Source organism: Lepisma saccharinum, chromosome 3 (assembly GCF_977018435.1).
Source record: "Lepisma saccharinum chromosome 3, izLepSacc3.1, whole genome shotgun sequence".
Classification (NCBI taxonomy): domain Eukaryota; kingdom Metazoa; phylum Arthropoda; class Insecta; order Zygentoma; family Lepismatidae; genus Lepisma; species Lepisma saccharinum.
Window position 1 is genome coordinate 107459355 of NC_139231.1, and position 20804 is coordinate 107480158.

At 39.9% G+C, this 20804-nt stretch overlaps 2 protein-coding genes across 3 annotated transcripts in view; one reads left to right on the forward strand and one right to left on the reverse strand.

Annotated features, from left to right (window-relative positions):
- Window positions 1-20804, reverse strand: part of LOC145985285 (E3 ubiquitin-protein ligase SIAH1B-like) — a 125417-nt gene that overhangs the window by 99303 nt on the left and 5310 nt on the right. The window contains exon 1 of one of the 2 annotated variants that reach the window (XM_083119112.1): window positions 4161-4203. The exons of the other annotated variant lie outside the window; for it this stretch is intronic. The gene's annotated coding sequence lies outside the window, so the exon portion shown is untranslated. Of the gene's footprint in view, window positions 1-4160; window positions 4204-20804 lie in introns of those variants that run through there. 2 annotated transcript variants of the gene reach the window in all.
- The window catches only part of LOC145985286 (uncharacterized), a 111406-nt gene continuing 95294 nt past the window's right edge, over window positions 4693-20804 (forward strand). Inside the window, exon 1 of the mRNA XM_083119114.1 lies at window positions 4693-4730. The gene's annotated coding sequence lies outside the window, so the exon portion shown is untranslated. The remainder of the gene's footprint in view (window positions 4731-20804) is intronic.

The window sequence follows — 20804 nt, forward strand, 5'->3', positions numbered from 1 at the left end:
TGTTTTGTTTATAAAAAAAATATATGTACTCTGACTACTTGGGTATTAGTGTTAATATACTTCGTCTAACTTATATTTGTTTGGTTTAATTTATAACTATGAGTTATTTAAAATTAGCTAATAAAAAATTTATACATACCTTTTCTGACCGTAACATGTAACAGAAAACACTCATCTTTCTTCTCCCGACGCTCGGACTTTCATCGTTTTTCCCCCTTGCCCCGTATGCTTGAATGCGTTTTTCAGGCACTTCTCACCGCCCCCCCTCCCCCCTCCCCCCAAGGCCGTTCACATTCTTATAGTACAGCATCTGAGCTATCAGATGGCGCTGCGATCTGGAAATGGGCGAAAAATCGACATTCATCGTTTTTCCCCCCTGGGTCTTCAAGTATATTTTGATTATTCAACGTATGTAGTTTGGAAGTATGCTATAGGTAGGGAAAGGATTTTAAGGTGCAAAATTATGGGCGAGAAAAGGGGAAAGAAAAGTTCTGAAAATGTTTTCAAAAAGGTGCAAATAAAGGTGCTGATAAAATGCCTTTATTGAATGCTCTCTTTTTCTGCGCCTTCTGTATATAATGCGCGCGGACCGCATAGAGAACTGTGGTTCTGCAGAATGGGTTTTGTTGAAGTTTGTGTTTTCTCTCGCGGGTTTTGCTACAGTATCTTGGGAACTATTGGGGCGGCAATGATTATTATATACCATTTTATAACTCTCGTTCTGCTCTACAAAATGAAACTCTAGGATTTGATGTAGCTGCTCAAGAAGAGTGAAAATCACTTATTTTTCTGTCCAATTTTTTAACAAAACATGAAAGAAATGGAAGGAAAGGGGTGTTTAAGCATTAGAGGGGGATAAAAAGGGATAAATGTGCTAATCTCATGAAAAGGTGCAACAAAGTGTGTTAATTTTACTTCATTTCATGTCCTAAAATACATGTCTCAAAACGATCGGTATGAAAACTGCTATATTTTTGGAAAGGTCCTGCACCATAAAATACGTTACCTAGTTATAATCTGGGTACGTATGTTGAAATAAGTATAATTTCTGTTTTGTGTGTTTGGAGTGAGATACGTTAACAATGCTAAAGAGGCTTAAAATCAATCATGATAATCTAAATATATTCTGTGTAGAGAATATAGAGAATTAAATTATATTATGCAGTTCCTCGCTATAACGTTGGAATGCAACGCTTTTATGTTATACATCAGGTTCTACTTCGCTCACTAGATGGCAGCTTTCACTAGAATGTGTTCAGAGACATCTAACGTGGAAACTTCAAACTTACTGGAAGCGATTGCTATACGCATGAAGGGGCGAAAAAAGGGAACTCGTGAATACCGAGGTAGCCTGTGAGAAGAGGGGGGGGGGGGGATTGCGGAAATAAACATTTTTTTGTTTGTCATTTTAGTATATATGCAACGATATTCCTTATCTACAGTCGTTAGGGTGTCTGACCACCATGCGAGAGACCCGGGTTCGATCCCCGGCGGGGGAGAACCGGAATTTTTTCCACCTGTTCAAGCGGCTCCGGCGCCCACACAGCGTCGTATAAAGTGGGTACCTGGAGGAAACTCTGGGGGGTAAATGCGGCCAGGGGCGTGGTGCTGATCACATCACCCCCACCTTCGGCCGTGATCAAGAAAGTGTGGTGCCCTAACTCCACACCCCCTATACGCCTTCATGGCATGGTGCAAAGCACAGGGGAGCTCTTTACTTTTTACAGTATCAAACTATTCCAGGCAGCCACCAAAGTGCAATTTGGTCCACATCACCTATTAATATTGAAGTGGTAAGCCCTTGTAGTTAAAACACCTATGAATCAACGACGTATTTAGGTGGGGTCCAGGTGGTCCGCCCCCCCAAGATTTACTAAGTACAAAAAATTAACAGTAGATGATTTATGCAAGATTTATTACTACTAACAACGCAACATTCAAAAAATATTATCAGGAACTTCACTTTTCGTCAACTGTATTTAACATCCTTTTTCTATATTCAATAAATATTCCATTCTTTTCTAATTGACATTACATTCCTTGCTAGGGCAGTTTCTTATTTTTTTTACAAATTTTGCTGACCTTAACTACACGTAAGCTAGATAATGAATACTTGCTATTATATAATTATTCTAATAACTATTCTATACCGTCCTTTTACCTATTCATGTAATAAAAATATATTAATAAATTTGAATATTTTAATACTATTTTAATTAATTTAATATAATTATATTATTTTAAATTTAAACATTATTATTATTATCATTATTATTATTTTGAGACACTTGGTTCGGACCCTCCCCCCCGAAACACATTTCTATATACGTGCCTGCTATGAATGTATCCCATCCAATTCCGTCATGTCTCCCCGATGGCGTAGAAGTAAAGTCGTCACCTTGTACTCAAGGGGTAACGGGTTGGAAATTAACCTGGAAAAGTGTAAAGTGGAAGAAGAAATATGTTTTATTGGACGAGAAGATAGCTTTCACAATAATGAGTTTCAGTTTTTGTGTTAACTCCACTTTTATTCACAGATAGGCTAATTGGGACTGGACCTAGAGTTTAAAGTGAGATACGAACCGCCACCAGGTATCGAACCCGGAACCCCTTTATAGCTAACAAGTATGAGGACAGTGGTAATATTCCTCAATGTTGTAATATGTTTTCACAATTCACTAAGCAAAGTTAATAAGTGTATTATTAATTGATGAAGAAGCTCATTGCAGTCACACTTTTAAAATTAAATTGTACATACTTCGCCGACGACTTTAATGATGTACGATTAACAGTGACATGTTTCAATTTGAACTGCAACTTTTAAACCACCACAAGGCTCTGACCAGTCTCAAGTCTGGAACTGAGTCCCTTCAAAAATTAGTAAAAAAGACTCAGAAAATCGGTTGGTTGATTTGGCTTATTTTACTTATCTTTTCTGCCACTTTTGGCTAATCGCGAGATCAGGAGCGCGTCAAGTATCTTCGCAGCGAGCAACGTGATCGCTCAGCTACTTGACGGCCAAATAAGCATTACTCGGCGAGCGCTGCTCACTTGAACGCTGAGCGAACTTCAACCTTGCTCGCCACAGGTTTGAGCCACAGAATATAGCGTTTATGTGTTTCGATCTCGTGAGGCAAATAGTAAGAAGAGGAAAATTGTGCGAGGATGGGGGGTTTGGCGGTCAATGAGGAAATATTTATGATTAACGGCTTGCGATATAGTGTAATTACAAAGGAAGTTCAAGTAACAGAAGGTAATATAATATTTCAGTTTTTGTAATTGTATTAAGATGAAAATGTCGTTTATTCGAAATACACACCACAGTTTTGGAAAGATCTGACAGTTGTCCGCCATTTTAGGCGAAATGGGATATCCCGTTTCGCCTAATCCCATTTTGTCTAAACCGGTTGGAAGGGAAATAATGCAAGTGAGGGAAATTATGGCAGTGTTCAACGTAAACACCAAACAATTCGGAACATGTGCCAATGCTAATTACGAACAGGTTCATGTACCTCGCTGGGTATCGAACCCGGGACCCCTTGACGACGTTAACACTACGCCATCGGCGACTCCCAGTTGCCGGAGGCGTTCAACCTAACCTAACCTAACGTAAACTGTCCTTTTCTATTGGCTGGACCGATCGCTAGATCAGGTGTGTGGCGTCTAGGAGAGCTAGAGAAGAATTGACGTAACAAAACAGAGCACGTTTTTCCCTGTTGAGAGACCGTTAAATTTCCCTCGCTTGGAATATTTCCCTCTCAACCAGTTTAGACACAACGGGATTTGGCGACAGGGGATATTCCATTTCGCCTAAAATGGTGCCAGGTCAAAAAATGACATAAATAAATTTTGCGTAAATAAAGAAAAGCATCACATATGAAAGTGAATAACATTGAAATACTCTACTACAAACTAAAAATGAAGTTTATCCTGCACTTACAAACGAGCGATATTTTTTATTCTGATTTACATGCCAGAACACACTTTCTTTTAATGAAGCGTTCCAGGAAACCATTACAGATATTTTATACCGAAGTTCGGAACGAAAAAAAAAGCTATGAACATGTCTTTAATTTTATTTCTACATCGGGATAATAATAATACTATCCATTATGGATAACTTTTTTCTATGCATGTGCACAAATTTGCTTTGCACTTACCTTATCACCTTCGCCCATTTCTTCTTCTCAACTTCGTTCGTAGGGAAACGAAAGAAATTACACGAATCTCTGTCACTGTAATGTTTAGAGTCTGGTACAAAACACATAACCATCGTTTTTTTTTTTTTTGTTTATTCCTACGCACTGCACACCCTATCAACTTAGCTTGTCAGTTGATTGGAAACTAGCATGGCGATTGCCTAGGCAACTAACCGGATGTGACGCACGACTTAGCCAGTCCATTAGGTGAAATAGGATTAGACGAAACGGGACTACACGCAAAGAACAGGCATACCCAGGCGGGGATTCGAACCTGGGACTACTGGCGTCGTAGCGCACGTAACAACCACTCCGCCAAGAAGGTCGGCAGAGGAAGCTGTAGGTCCCAAGATAGAAAAAAAAACATGATACCAAACGGAAGTGGCAAGGAGGTTCATTTCATCATTTTTCTTATCATTTGCTTATCATTTAGATAACGCTTATCAGTCGTTTAAACTACCCGTGTAATAAAACAAAAAGTGCTCAACCGGTGACGAATGATCTGCGAAGCGGGCAGGAACTCCTAAATAGGTAAGCTCTAACATAATAATTGTATATCGTTAACATCAATGATGCCATATTACACTGCATTCAAGTGTCAAACGTAGGAAACAGTTTTGGTAATGCAGGAAATTCGAATTGAGAAATTTGGTAGAGGAACGATTTCTTCACCTCGTTTCTATTTCTGTAATTATACGTCGTTTCATTGTTTCGTACCTTCATGTTTATATTCCATAAATTCACCTGTCATCTTCATCGTTGGGATTAACCATGTAGAAAAACATAAACGTTTACTAGCTACTTGATTTGTAAGTTCTACAAGTAATACATTAATAGTACTATTCTATTTTTTAATATGTATTTATTTGTAATTCCTCTGTTTGTTTGGAAGCGCAATTCCACGAGGGCGCTTCTTTGGAGGGGGAGGGGAGGTTTTACTACGTATTCCTCAGTATTTTAGTATTAAAGACTTACATTAAACCAAGCTCATTCAATATTTTATCTTATAAAAAGGTGAGGTTGAATAAGTCTATGAATTTTGGATTTTGGAGAATTGTTCAAGTCCAGTATCTATAAACACTGTCTTAATCGCCGCTACTGATAATAACTAATTGTTAGCAGTGGCGGTCCCTCCATGGAACAGAGGGAACAGGCTGTTCCCTCCTACTTACTGCGCTTTTGGGCTATTTAAATTATTTATATTAACATAATAAGAACACTTCTTTCTCCCGAAATCAACGTTTCCAAAAGTAACACTGAAGAAAATCTTTCACCGTGGCTGGACGTTTGTTTACGTCACCTACCCCCAACGCATCATGGTTCTCATCCCATGCTCTACCATGGTCTCTTAGTATCATGCCCTCTACTGAAGCCGAGTATTTCCGACCACGCGCGAATCTAAACGATCCCCACGGCACCACGGAAGCTGAACACTCTAGCTGTTCCCTCAGAGAGATATTGCGGATTCGCTTTTCTTCCAGTTTTTGCTATGTGCTGAAGTTTAATCGCGTCATAAGTGATACTTTTGAGTGTAGAAAGTCCATAACTTCCTAATCTCGTTGAGAACTTGCGTCTGACATTCATAACGAACTGAAAAAATCTTCTACAGTCTAAGCTTCTGCTAAATGCCTTGGCTAAACGCTGCGAAATAGTTTCCGAGGGAACAGCTCACATCCATCTGTTCCACCAACCCCAAGACCAAAGTTCCAAGGCACGCAGCGGCAGGACAAGAAAGCGAATGTTGCGAGTGTTGTATGATCGACCGGCTGAGTACGAAAGCCTGTAGTTCATTGAACTTTGCAGAAAATACAACAAACCAACACACATCCTAACTGAATTAAAAACTAAAACGAAATCATACACAAGGCATTTTCAAACGAGTTACTATAACTCTGTAAAATGATTAACTGGATATTCTTCCAGTGGCAAATTATATTGTTGTCCTTGTTTAATCCTGAGAAGGGAGTCTGGAACAGGTCGGGTTTTGTCACATTAACAACTTCTACTAACAGGGTGGCTACTCACCGGGCATTTCTTGAATTCCGCTAATTATGCGTGAATTATTGGCTCCGGGAATTGTGCGTGAATTCTGCTTGAAATTTTCTCCGTAGACATGAAAAATTGCAACTTTTTAAAATCCCAATTCCATTGAACTTATACATATTAATTAATGACCTGAAACAAGTTTTTCACAGTTTAGATTTTATTTTTATCAAGGAAGAAAAAGAAAGCTGCGTGGAAAATGAAACAGAATTCTCCCAATCCGTTTACTTTGTTAGTGTTCTTTGCGGAACAATCCATCTGATGGACGGAAGATTATTGCAAGATAAAATATCTTGAAGTTGATTAGGTAAATTTAAAATTCTTATAGAATTAACAATTTTTCGTAGATTACTATTTCTCGTAACATTTGTGACTTGTATTTGTAGATGTATTTATAGTCCCGAGTAGCAGTGGCGTGCCCAGGATTTTTGTAAGGGAGGGGTTACCTATACTTTTTCTTGGTAGTCGGCCCTCATTTTGTCATATTTTCCTACCATTGACGTTCTTTTTTAGAAATATTGGGCCAAAGGGGGGGTATAACCCCTACCAACCCCCCCCCCCTTGGGCACGCCACTGCCGAGTAACTATGTGAAATGACAAATGTAAACTCTGCGCCTTAAATTATATATATGTACCGTCCAAGTGAATTAGAATTATTGGATTCATTGGAATCGCACAAACCATATAAGCCTATTGTTAATATAAGAATTTGTGTGTATGTGTGTGGGTGGTGAGAGACGGTAAAACCTTAGTTTGAAATAGAGAAAACATCTGCTTGAATTTTTGTAAAGTTCGCCTTGAAAACCGGGAATTATACTTGAATTTTATTATGGTCCTACAGTAGCCACCCTGACTAATCTAGCGAACGTCATGAAAAACTCAACCATCTGTGTGCCATTATTGCATTGAGGAAGTTTGAATTACAAGAATACTCAACTCTATGAAAAAACGTCAACTTAATCTACGAATAAAGAGATGAAACAGGTCACAACAAAATATTATTTTCTTTCTCTGATGACTCATAAATTTATATTATCAAATTTTTCTTTGTTGCGCATCAACAATTTTATTTTTAATGTTTTCTTTATATTATATAACATTTGCTATAAAATTATTATTGTCATATAATTTTAACGTGCCTCATGTTTGTCACTTCTGACATTTCAATAAGGGTTGAATTTTACTTGATCTATTGTATTATATTAAGACACCCATACGAGGGGGAGCAAGTGCAGGTGACCTGTTCCCCTGCCTGATTTATCACCGCACGCCACTGATTGTTAGACATTGGTTCTATTTAAATTTATTCCTGAAAAGCAATAAATAGAATTGTCGTTTGAATTTCCTCCCCCATTCAGTATGAAATAGGATTACAGTTTGGGATACTAGCCTCATTAAAAAAATCTAATGCTCTAGAAGAAATTCTAAAGGGTAACATTTTTAGAAATAACTCTTTTGTTATGAATATCCTGTAAGGAAAGTATTTCCATGACGCTATATACTTTTACAATGCATTTAGTCACTATTAAAAGATTTTAATAAATCCTGGAAGTAAAATATATACCTATACGTATAATACTAGTACTAGAATTTTACTGTTTTTCTTTCTATTCCCACCCCCATAAAAATCGTTACTACAAACCAACTCTAACGGCCATAAGGACAATTATGAAAAACCATTCCTTCAAAACTTCGATTTGGGCGTCTAAAATAAATCTGCACTGTAGCCACGATACCACAAGAAAGGAAGGAAATGTTTTTTTTTTATTAAACAAAGGAAAACAGGCCTCACTAAAAAAATTAAGGAAGGAGTGTAATGAAAAGGTGTAACTAAGTTCATCATTTAGCTATGTTGGGAACAAGAAGTTAAGTGAATTTATCAAAACGTGGAATGCATGAAACGAGAATCCCCGAAGCAGGTATACTCCAATTGTGTCATTTTAAGGAATCTACCTAGTGTTAGGCTTCCACCGTTATCAGTTATCGTGTACAAGTTTATCTGCTATCAAGATTACGTCATCACAAACAAAACTTACAATTGCTGACATATACGTTTCCCGTATATGAACTTAGGAATTCGAATATCTAACCTTGCTAAATCACTTTCCGGAATTTTCCCTGGGAATGCCGAATGTCAATCATATGACATCATTTGTGTAAACCTTCATCAGCAGAGACACTCCTAAAAATGTTTAGTAAGGATGTTACCGAGACGAAACGAGACCCGTCTCGTTCACGATTTCGAAGGGAAAGTCTGAATCTCATCTCGAGCCTCCAGAAAACATTAACGAAAAATGAAAAACTTAAAAGCAGGTTTTTGCACATTGTTTAATACGTTGGCTATAAGTATCCACAATACGAACGTATTTCATTTGTACGGTGCTGTGTGCCCATGCGCTGGAGTGGAGGCGCGACGAAGCGAAATTCTTTGCGGATGGGGGTGCTCACCCAATTTCGAACTTTGGAAGGAGGAATCCTTCGCTTCGCTTCCAGAACTTTCCAGCAGTTGCGTGTACCTTCAGAAAGAGTGTGTGAAGAAACTGGTAGTAGTTCTGCAGGTGAATTAATTTTTACACGGGTTTTCCGCAATGCAGTTATATTTGTTTCTACCACTCACTTCTTATGGGTTTGAATTTCCTCGGTTACTTGCATTGTCGCTGACGTGACACTAGCCTGTGCAGAAGTGAGTGACAGAGAACACGCCTGGTAATGTTAGAGAAGAAACAGCAATGCTATCAACAGAAAAAAAAAATGTAACTGGGTTGCGAGTAAATATTGACTCACCCTCGTACTTGGAGTATTGGCACTGGCAGAAGAGAAGGGGCAGCACTAAGAGAGTTGAATTCGGGAACATCATTCATTTTCAGGTCTTTTGAGGGACGCGAGAAAGCTCAAAAAATACTTTAGTATTAGCCCCAAGAGCTATGAAGTTCTCGCCCTGATTAGTGAGTTGTTGGTTTAAGTCCACTTTATGCAAAGCGCGACTAGACCTACAGTTTTAAGTGGGATCCGAACTAATTTGTGCTTCCACCGGGTATTGAACCCGTGACTGATTGATTATAAAGTGACGACGTTATACTACGCCATCGGGGAGGCGACCTGATTAGTCTTGAAATTGAATGGAACAACACAAAGGATGCATTTGATGCAATGATTACATGTATTTTTCTCAAATAACTTTTTGCAGCGAGCTTCCGCTCCACTGGGCGCCCAGCTTGAAGAAGTCTCATAGTGTGAATGAAGGAGAAATTTTCGTATAATTCTCATTTCAATTTACTGAGTTCTAAAACGAGAAAAGGAAGTCTCGATCTCGTTTCGATATTACAGACACCTCGATGAATTTCAACGCATCAGGTCTCATTCTATAGACAAGATGGTTTATACTGGTATAGTTCCCTCCACTAAGTGGTCTGCCATCTAAGTTGTTGCCAAATTAACGTCTTGTGGAGACTGGCCGTGCTCTTGCACAAGTCTTTCGAAAGGGCAAGCAAATGCCACTAATGAGCTATTCAACTCATTAGAGGGCAACTTCTTCTTTCTTCATCAACTAAAATACTGGCTTACTATGTGTCGTTGCCTTTCCCTCCTCTCAGCTCTGAATTTGGCAACTAACTCCAGCAGCCCTGAGGATCCCACTTTCAACTGAAGGTCTAGTCCCGATTAGCCTATCTGTGCATAAAAATGTACAAAACAGAAACTCCAGCGCCCCTGGCAGTGAATGGTAGCACTCGTATGATAATTGGCAAGGTCTTCCAGCAGACGACAGAACACCCAATGGCAGGAACTGCACCTGTCTAAACCTTTCGAGACTCAATTTTTAAAGTGTCTCCTTCTGGTCTCGAAGTTTCAGATGAGATACAGACTTCTCTCATCTCGGTACCATCCCTAATACGTGATAAGAAAAGTAACATATTTTTTCCTAAAGCTAGAATCGCCATTCTATACTTCCAGATTCTGTCATGGAAGAGTTCGCAAACATCATGGAGAACGTGTGGAAGAGCATAGAGTGTCCAACGTGCAAACAACTTCTTACACCTCCCATTTACATATGTACCAGGAACCATCAACTCTGCAAGGATTGTCGTCAGAGGTCAACTTCATGCGCGCAGTGCGGACAAGTCTTCCCATCAGCCCTTGCGGACACCCAGAGAAACCTTTTAGCGGAGGAAATCGTCCGCAAGTTGCCACTGCCTTGTCCCAACAGGCACCTCGGTTGCCCTCGAATCTTCAAGGACTCTTCGGTAGAGTACCACAGGAACGTTTGCGACTTCAGGGCGTACAAGTGTCCGTGGTTCTTGTGCAGGTACGAGATAGGCAGATCCGTCATGGTGAAGCACTTTGCAGACTTTCACCCAACGTCCTTGCTGGTGAAGGGTGCTCCTAACGCGCGGGACGTGGTATCCTGGACAGGGTCTATATCCAAAGGCCTCCTGATCATCTTCCAGGTTCCAGACTGGGGAGAGTTCTTCTTCCGGAGCAAGATGACGGCTGGTGGATGGTTCCATCTGTGGCTCCAGTATCTAGGTACCGAACGCGAGGCCAGGGCTTTCCACTACCAGCTGATCGTCACCGACATCGAAAGAAATCAGGAGATGATGTACTCCAGCCAGCCGGAGTCGCTACGTGTATCTCGCGAAGACATCATCCAGGCCAGCAACTGTCTGATCATATCCCAAGCAATGATGAAGAGGCATGAAAGCAATATGGACAATCTGAAGTACAGGGTCAACATCACTCTCGAAAGCGTACAACACGAAATGACAGCTCAAAGAACGTCGAAGGTGCTGCCTGTTAAAGCCCCAACAGCTATATAGTTTATTTTTATCTCGTAGTGTAGCTTCCAAAGGATGTTGTCAGTGGACTTAATCCCTCCCATCCCCTCACTAGCGCAGATAGGCGGTGAATTGGTGGTTTGCAAACATAACTACAAAATCTAGATATTCTGCGAAATCCGCGCCAAAAAGGTAACATTGGAAAATATCGAAGTTCTTACTTAAAAAAAGAGACGACTTTAAATTTACTGGTCTGAAAAAGGAAAGTGCCGGCTGCAGCTACTGAAAAAAGTATTTGTTACATTCATATGATGAGTGTTCGGTTAATGTGGTCTCAAGACACAAACTAGGTTTGGGGAATTGTCCTCGGTGATATTTTGCTCATGAGATTCCTCGGCCCAAAAATAGACTTTCGCATTGTATTGCGTGAGTTTAAAATATTTTATATCCATCTAGCAACTCTTCAAAGAACACAATACGATCTATTGGTTTCTTAATTTTATATCTGTATGTAAGCATATTTGTATTTTAATAAAAATACTCTCAGATATACTACGAGTAAAATATATTCCTTGACGGGTGGTACTGTCAAAATGTGGCAGTATTTCAATGAATTTGTTATATTGACGCATGAAGCATTTCCTGGTGGCAAATGACGTGTGTGAAGAAATTCAATCGATTTATCGCCCAGGTGATTTGTTAAGTCCAGACAAACTTTTCACAATTCGTAATTGCATTTCAACTGACATCTAGAACCTTGTAGGTGTACTGACCTGAACTGTGCCATTGAAGCGGCAACAGTCGAATTTAGAATTCGAGTTTCTCGAGTTTTCATGAAACTTTCGATTATCTTTTCAATACCTCCCTCTGTAAAGTCTCATCATAACATCTCCCCTGAACATGTGATCCTCATTTGAATTGAAACGTAGATTCAGAATAAATTGTGCAAGAGTCAAAGCTGAGCTTTTATAGGATTGTACAGAATACTGGATCTCCTTCTTTTAGTCTGGTAACTAGCTGGTACAGTGGGATCCATGAGTATTACGGTGCAAATTGTCCATTACTTCTCATTAATTTTTCTCTTACATCGTATGTGTTTTAAAGGGATGGATTTTTATGTATGCTGGTGCAGAAGTTATCAACAGCTTGTTTTGAGTTTTCTTTTAATTCTTGAAGCTCTTATTGAGTCAAATAAAGTGCATAAACATGGTGATGGACAATTTGCACGGTAATACTCATGGATCCTATTGTACAGTCTGGTATGCAAATTACATTTTTAGTCTAATTTATGCGCAGATGAGCTAATCATGATTGAACCAAAAAGTTCAAGTGCAAATAGAACACGGGGAAATATTAAACGGTTTTAATTATTATTCTGTTCTTAATATGGAAGTACTACTTTAACACATTCTCTGGGGGAAGAGGGGGGACAACTCACAACACATTTGTTGAAATCTTCCATATACCTAATATTTCTTAATTTTCTTGCCATGAGAGGAATGAAGTCTAAAATTACGTGTTCAGTCAAATGGAACGAAGATTTACTGAAATCCATGTAATCTGAAGTGTATTTCATAGAAGGATAGCAGAGGCTGAGGGGTCAACAATTCCCACCCCGAAACGTCTTCTTTAAAAATATTGAAAAATGTCCAAAACTTTTGTAAAGTTCATTTAACAGTGCGTGTGTACTTAACTACAGTACTTATGAAAAATCTTTATGATGGCTGGAGCGATACAATAAGAAACTAATAGGTCTAATATAAATTTAGTGAAAATTACTACATAAAGGAGACAACGCATGCAAATAAATGCGTTTGTGCAACGTATGCCTACACGCATACAATTATCTACATTTTATACTGTAAAACATCTATAAAACAGGTGCATTTGCAACAAACCCCTTCCCCTACAGGAGGCAAATTCTACTCAAGGGACTGTTTCAGTTTCAGTGACGTAGTGCAAAAGAGCACATAAGTTACAAGGCGCATCACTTAGCATTGATTTCCCATTTGAACGCCTACACACTCGGACTGACCATTCAGTTGGAGGCGACCTCCTGATGGGAGATAAAAGTCGACATTTTCCTCCAACTCCCTCCCTCTGTTTTCCAACAGAGATAAAAAAATATGAAGCGAGACAATACTGACCTGTCTACTTAGCCCCCCACCTCTCTTCAGTAAAAGTATGTTACCTCTGTCAATTTCTCTACAAAAAAATGCTCAAAAACAACGTACAAATAAAAACTCGACATACGTATAACTATGTTGAGTGGTTGATTCGCTATCTCGCCACTCAAGGTCCGGTGCTCGAGTCACGAGTGTTCCTTGTTCATCCACTTCATCCTATCAAAATTCATCCCCATCGTCGCGATTAGCCACAGGCGGAAGAAAAACGGCCCCAAATTAGAAAAATACCTAAAATGTTGCTTGAAGGGTGGCTTCTTTGTATCTCTCTTGGAGGCAGCAGATAATTCGGTTTGTCTGGAAAACCTAAATTTGCGGATGATACTGAGTGATTTAGTTTATTAAAGTCGCATTTCTGCTACTCTTGGCTAATCGCGACGATGGAGATGAATGGTGAAGAAGTGGATGAAGTATAAACACAAGCACACGTGGACAACACAACACAAGCCCTCGGAGCATTATGCTCGCTGTGTGTGTCCAGGCACCAGAATCTCGCTGGCCTGCAACATTGTAGTTACCAAGATGTACTACGTGGAATTGGGGTCGACTTTAAGGTGCCTTCAACAAAGGTCATCCCTCAAACACGGGGATAATACTGATAAGCAGTGGCGTCTCGTCCCTTGGGGCTTCCGGGGCTTAGCCCCTAAAGAAAAACGAACGTATTGACGTAATTATCAATCACCATAACGCATAAATATCACACAGTCTTTTAAAAGGCGATTTTTACCCACGTAAATTCATCGTCTGTTGCAATGTATACGACAGCGCTCCTAGCGGCATTGATGTCAATTATCGTTTTCCGGGGCACGTCGCAAAGGAAGGCGTGGCCTACACCCACCTACGCTACAGTGAAGGTCACGTGCTAGCAGAGAGAGAAGGGGAGAGTCCAATGAATTTGAGTGCTGATTCGGGGCTAGTTCCTTCGCGTCGCGTTCGATCTCGCGTGTTCTGTAGTGTTTTGGTGGCTTTCATTCGGTATGTTTGAGTGAGTTTGGCAGGGTTGATGTTCGAACACAAATTGATGAAGGACATAGGCTGTCAATTACAAGACACAATGAATTTGTCCGGAAAAATAGGCATATATTAAATAGAATTATCAATTGCTTAAAATTCTGTGGTCGACATGAACTTGCTCTACGAGGACATAATGAAAGAGAACAATCTTTAAACAAAGGCATCTTCCCAGATTTATTATCCCTTCATAGAAGAGGGAAAACTAAAGAGGGAACTTCGTGTTCTTTATTGTAGTGAAGAGTTGAAAAACATAAACTCTATCAGTAGATTGCATTCATTTTTTATTTAAAATTATTTAGAGGGTACCTTTTCAGAAACAGTAAAAATGACAAACATAGTTTTAATAACTCCAGTGGCAACAGCTGAATCTGAACGATGTTTCAGCACATTGAAGCGTATTAAAACCTGCTTAAGAAATGCAATGACACAAGACAGACCAAATGCCTTGGCACTTGTTTACAATAGAGATAGAATACATTTCGAACATAGAGGGCTTCAACGAAAAAGTAATAACAAAATTTGCTGAGCAGAAGAACAGGAGTCAACGTTCGTAGAAAGGTATGTTTGACAACAATACCTGTTTATTTTGTAATCATGTGAATTGTCATTATATTTTAAATTCTTTAAAAAAATAAGTCCAGTTTTGTAGTTTAGAAGAAGATAAATGCCCGTTTTTTTGTAATTCATGTAATTTGTCATTACATTTTAAATTCTTTCAAAAAAGTAAGTCCAGTTTTGTAGTCTAGAAGAAAAAAATACCTATTTTTTGTAATTCATGTGAATTGTCATTATATTTTAAATTCTTTAAAAAATAAGCCCCGGCTAAATTTGGGGCCACGAGACGCCACTGCTGATAAGAGCCTATATGTTACATATATGAATGTTGTACTATTTTACGTCGCTTGGTTATTTATTTATAACATTGGCATAAATGTAATTTTGCCTGTATTTTATGAATGTCGAACGTTATACTTTACACAGCAACAATATGAATTCAGAGCTTTCAAAAGAAAGCTACTCAGAAACATATTTAGACATAAAAGTGACGAAGTAACAGAAGAATGGAAAAGGATGGGAGCATGGCAATTCTGCCATTCCCAAATTCGTAAAAAAGTTGGTACCGGGACCAGCAAAAAAAATTCGTCCCGATCCCAACATTGGGAAATGATTCCCCGACTGTTCGGGATCGCGACTTTCCAAATGGTCAGGTTTAAAATTTCTGTTAGGAAAGCATAAATTCGATGGAGAATCGACTCATAACGAGCTAGATCACCGAAGAGACTTCTGCGCATTGTAAGTCTCTGAATTTTTAAGTCCACTTTATGCACAGCTACGATAATCGGGACTCTAGCTACAGTTTAAAGTGGGATCCGAACCACTGTGCAATGTGCCTCCACCGGGAATCGAACACGGGACCCCTTGATTACTTAATCACTTAAAGGTAAATGGCGCACAGAATTCGAGATTTCCACAGTGTCGGGAAATTTTGAACATATGCCGTCCCAGAATTTTTCCAGTCCCGAACGTCAGGCTTAAAAAAAAAAAAATCCACTTCACTTCTTGCCTTTCCTTCGACATATCTTTTGGATTCGTGCGAAGAGTTTGGGGAATTGGAATTCATGAATAAAGCAGCCTTATTTTCGAATTCAGCATTTGTGTGTGCACTTTTCATGAGGATTTGGATCATCCTCGATTCTTGTGACCTAAATATGCGTGAAAAGAAAGAGGGATTGGCTTAGCATATTGCTCGCGTTGATTCTTTATACTGTATGAATCAGCGTCATAGACGTGGTGACATCAAATGTCGAAGGTAAATCGTTTCGTTGAAAGAACCGCACTTTCGCAAGCTCTGGAAAAAAATAAAACAACACGGCTTCAAAATGTAAGATAAATGATGAGTATGCCAAATACGCCAACAAAAGTGAATAACACACAAAGCTGCACTTACCAAAAACAATTCCTCAACAAATACTTAACAAAATGTAACAATTCACTGGTGCAAAATCGAAACTTTTCACGTAATAAAATACATTTAAAGTCTCTACCAAATTTTATGCCTTCTTCGCGTAATCACGAATCACAAGTAACTGCTACGATAATGTTTGAGGCCTAGAACCACGAGTTGGCCACAAGATAGCAGCACTGTTCACAGAAAAAAAATTACTGATTCGACCCGCCTAACCGTTTTTACCTCTCTTTCCCCTACATGGCTAAGAGCAGAGCACCAATCCCGATCTAAGCCCCGCGACAGGTTAAGTTTGCAGCAACTTTTCGCATACAATAGACCCAAATGTGCACACAGAATGTAGTTCTGCTGAAATACTGCCAATTTTCTCACTGTCTGTGATATGAACAGCTCGGCAGTTGAGGCAAGACTTGCATGGGAGATGCTGAGCGCCATTCTCGCGTGGTTTAATACATAAAATCTGCTTCAAACTTAACCTGTCGCGGGGCTTAGTCAAACGCAAGCATATAGGAGCTCGATTACGACTGGAAGTTACTTTTCACTTGAAAAATAAAAATATGAGTAGGTTAGCAAAGTTCGATTTGGTGCTCATATATTTTGTTCTTGTCCTTCCAAGGGTGAGGTTTGTACTGCAGGTGTATGTCAAAGTGAGACAAGAAAGATAAAGAAAAGGAAGGGGAAGGAATAGAATCAAAGAGAACAAAGAAAGATACTGAGAGAGAGATATCAACTAACTTCTAGCAATCAAATCATTTGATATTAGTCGATACAGCAGTCTTTGATTTAACCTTGCCAGCTATTAATAATAATATATCTAGCGGGCGAAGTTAAATCAAAGACATGTGCAATTCACAGTTTACTTTTAATAATAGTGCTGCGTGCTTAATTAACAAACTGACTAACTAAACTAAGCGACGACGACAAAGCAACGCAACAACGCAGAATCGCTCCCCGTGACACCTGTCACGTGGATTAAACATTACATGAATTATAATACGGTCAGGATAAGTGCCTACAGTCGGAGTTACCAAGAATAAACCTAGGAGGATTTGATTTCAAGCACCTGAAATGACGTGACATAGTACTACGGTGGTTCAGAATATACACATATATTAAAGCACAGATAAATAAACAGTACATCTTGCCCTCTTTCACTCGATCTCTCATTCAGACACACATTCCATGGTATATTGTGACAATATGACAATTACAAAGGTTAGATTAATTAATACTTTTACTATAGTCATGCTATTCCTTGGCTACCTTGCCTTTTACAATTTACCGTTTAGGATTTTAAGGGTTTTAAGTATAACTTGAATAATTGTTCCTTGTGCGAACCCCTTTTATCTTTTTTGAAGGTATAAATATATTTCAATGAACTATTGTTTGCTGTTAACATAAACTCTGATCTATAACATTGATTAGTCCGCCGGAATAACGACGTCTAGGTATGCCATAGCACTGATTTAAGTCATGCAATGATTTGATTTACGCAGATTCGCGGTAGATTGGCGTCATCTCTCTCACACACGCACATGGTTGGATCTTACCTTCGCTGCATTCCCTCTGACCTGGGTCGGGTGAAAGTGGTCCTACAGTTTTGGAAGACGTCCACACTCCGGGGCCGTACTTCGCGGTTATCCTGGTCGGCGAAAGTGGATCAGTCGGCAGCTCCATCTGGCATCATCGGATCCTGGCTTCACTCGTTCACTTCGCAGGGACGTCCATGACGGTACACGTGCACTGTCGACTCCATACGAAAACTAGCGCAGTAATAGGTCAGTCCTTCGCGGTCACTCGTACGTAGAGATACGTGGCTTAGTCGATGAGACGAACATACGTAATGAGCCATTCGCGGTTTCACATGGACACACATGGATATTAAATGTTATTAACTTTCGTATTGGCCGTTATGCACTTCGGTATTAACTTACCTATCAATTGTTGTTAACTTCTGCTAACTTAGGACGTTGTTTCGGACGATTGACACAGGTGGACGTGTCTGGTGTTATTCTCACATAACCACACGTATGTGCACGGATGCGTTGACGGCGAGGGGGAAAACGACCCCCTGGTTCTACTCTGCTCTACTCCATGGCTCTAAAACACTCACTCGAGTCAAAAAAACAAATCCAGACCACGGGTCCGATCGCGACTCGGAGCTAGGTCGCGCGTAGCTCACACTCCGGTGTCGATTCTAGGCAAACTGTGTTCTCGCTATTCCGAATCATCCCTTTTATTCCAGATTTGAACGAGGTGACGCTCTAGTCTCTGTGTTTAGGTGCTTATTTATTGTTTCTGGTGCTTTGACCGTTATCCTCCTATCCTGGTCAACGCTCAGTCCGGTCCTTAACCTCTGGTAGCAGCCCCTCGTGCAGAGATTAGGCTAAATCCTCCGCTATTGTGTCAGGCACGGACAGAGAGCGCTATCTCAGTAGGGTATCGTCTTCATTGTATCCAGCGATAGATCTTTAATAATTCATAACTCCCGTAGTTCTATTCTGATTAGGCTCAAATCTTGGAATCAGTACTTTCATGATGTGGTCTTCCGCTGGTTAAAATCTCATCCAATTCGGTCTATTGGTTTAGAAGTTGCTCTTTTCCTGCTATTCCCCATATTAATGCATGTAAATCCGGATTCGGGCGAAAAACGGTGGTTGAGCAAGCTAGCGTTGGCTAAGCCAGTCGCTAGACACCTTTATTCGAGACGAATTTTAATATTACTAATTGTAATTAATTCTTAATAACGGGCAATTAGATTAATTACCTGTTACTCAATATTTGACCGTTATAATAGTAATACTAATGTCGATCTGCGTGTGAGTGCTGTTGTGCTTTTCTCTACATATATGCCTATACTTTCTTTAGCGCTGATTATATAGCATGGATTATCACGGCGGTACCCACTACCCAGGTTTTTTTTTCAGGGGAGTCGAACAAAACTTTTCTCAAAGGAGCAAGCAACGCCTTTCCAGTGAGGGCAAGAATAACCTATATACTCCGAAACTGTGGCAATGTTTTATTTTGAATTATTTGGAAATGGAATCATATATTTTACTTTCCAACGTAAAAAGGACAATGAACGAAACTGAAAGAGTTTCTCCACTAGTTTTCTAGAGGGGTGAGAGTGCTCTCTCTCTTGCCTCCAGCTGGATACGACCATGGAAAACAGGTACCGATTTTGGGGGCAAGGCATTTTCTTCCCTCAAAAGTGCTTATGTTGAAAATGGTGCCCGCCAGAAACTTATTTAAAGTCGGTTCTACCGTAAAATAGGCTAAAGACAAGACTGATATGGAAAATTCTGCACTATGCCATGAAAACTTAAGTGGAAAACAGACTGCTGTTGTCTCGGCTCGGTAAGGTTAGGCAGGCAAATCTGTGCTGACTGGATCATTAATGGATACGAATGATTTTTGAAATGTGTTTGTTACATAGTTAAGAAATAGTATTCTATGTGCTTTCAATCCCTTTTTCTTTGAGGGAGTAAAAACATTCCTGTCAGGGATAAGAATAATTTTCTTTTTCCGCGAGTACAATTTTCTGTGAGGAGGAAATCCCCGGCACTTCCCCCCATTAATTTGCACACTGTTATGCCCGCACAATGTACAAGTGAACTTTCGAAGGACGTTCGACTATGACGAACGGATTTTATATACGTGAAGACATGTCATTACACCAACTCACTCACCGGCCTGTTTCTCTTCAGTACTACGGTGGTCCACTGTACACGATGGTGTCGAGATGATCTTTTTAAAAATCGAGACTAGGAAGAAATTCTACTCTTGTGGAGGCGAGATCAGGAGACAAGCTTTCTGCATCTCTTACTAGGTTGCCGAACAACTCTTCTTTCCTCTCCTATGCGTGCCACTTGAAAGCTTGTCGCGCACTGAGGCGGTAAAATTCGGCAACAGAACACACATATATGTGTGTGTGTGTGTGTGTCTGTATGGTGGAAGTGTGTGTGGGCTTTGTAACCATTTTTTGAAAAAAATATTGGGGGGGAAGATTAACGTAAGTCCCGCACCGTGGCCGTGCGGTAAAGACGTCATGCTTTGGGCTCCGGCTATGGAACGCGCGCAGGTTAGAGGCTCGTGGGGGAAACGTAGCAACTTTTCTCTTTAGATTTCGGCACGAGCATGGGACCGGCGGCCACTCACCTATTGAGTAAATTTAAAATGAGTAGCGTAACCCGGTCATGGAAACCTACAACAACATGTGGGTGTTCGCAGTGCTGACCACACGTCACCCCGTAACTGGTTGGATGATTTTCCACCTCGGCAGGTAAGAGTGAGGCCGACAGTAGGGAGACCCTGCCCCTCACGGGCTGTTGCACCTTGGGTTATTTATTTATAACATTGGCATAAACATTGTGTATAAATATACACATATAATATCACTCCTTTTTTATGAATTTGGGGATGGCAGAATTGCCATGCTCCCATCCTTTTCCATTCTTCTGTTACTTCGTCACTTTTATGTCTAAATATGTTTCTGAGTAGCTTTCTTTTGAAATCTCTTAATTCATATTGTTGCAGTGTAAAGTATAACGTTCGACATTCATAAAATACAGGCAAAATTACATATTTTTTTTTTTTTTGGAGCATAACCTTTATATTCTTTGATATT